This window comes from Octodon degus, unplaced genomic scaffold, assembly GCF_000260255.1.
Source record: "Octodon degus isolate 3935 unplaced genomic scaffold, OctDeg1.0 scaffold00063, whole genome shotgun sequence".
Taxonomy (NCBI): domain Eukaryota; kingdom Metazoa; phylum Chordata; class Mammalia; order Rodentia; family Octodontidae; genus Octodon; species Octodon degus.
This window is the reverse complement of record NW_004524639.1, coordinates 982,681-983,689: the sequence shown is the minus strand read 5'-3', so window position 1 is coordinate 983,689 and position 1,009 is coordinate 982,681.

The following is a 1,009-nucleotide window of genomic DNA, read 5'->3' as shown; positions in this document are numbered from 1 at the left end:
ATTTGTAGAGTGTGCTGATGGAAATATTTTGTTGCTGAACACAAAAGAACAACTGAAAGACTACTATTGTAAACCTCTTATTCTCCTGTGTTTAATTGTTTGCCCTATTTGATGGGTTCTTGCCATTCTCATTCATGGGGCTGTGATCAATTTGCTCCCTCTCTAGAACATCATTTAGTAGTCTGTGTAGGTGTAGGGAGCTGCGTATAACCGTGCCCTAAGATGGCGCCGGTTTCCGCCTTCCACCCCCTCAGGGGGTGAGCGCTCCTAGTAATAAACAACTCCATATAAGGCCAACGCTTGGGCTAATGCATTGCTTCTGCATACCTGGACCAATGGACAATACATACATGGCACCCCATGATTGGAAGCCCTAAGACTTATAAGCTAAGAGCAGGGGCCTTGGGGGAGAGAAGAGAAATGTAAGAGAGCAATAAAGGCTGCGCAGACACAACCAGTAGTCGCATCTTCCTTGCTGGCAAGGCCGCGCGCGACATGTAGGGTTGGTTTTGTCATCATGAAATTCTTTAGTTGTTCTTTGTCATAAAAGTATTTCACTTCTCCATTATGCTTGAACGGGAGTTTTGCAGATGTATCAATCTGGGTTGGAATTTGTTTCTTGCAAGACTTGAATTACTTTGCTCCATGCTCTTCTTGATTTGATGGTTTGTGAAGAGAAATCTGCTGTTATTCTAATGGGGTTTCCTTTAAATGTGATCTGTTTATTTTCTTTAGCGGCTTTTAGTATACTGTTCCTGTGTTTAATTTCAAGGATCTTGATTACTGTATGTCTGGGTGTGGTATTAATTGGGTTGATGTTATTTGGAGTTCTATATGCTTCGGTTCCGTGAATGTCAGATAGTTTCCCCATATTTGGGAAGATTTCTGTTATTACTTCCATCCATATTCTTTTCGTATCATTTTATTGACTCCTTCCTTCTCATTGATGCCTATTAGTCTCACATTGTTCATCTTTGCATCATCTTGCAGGAATTGAATTATTTTTTCC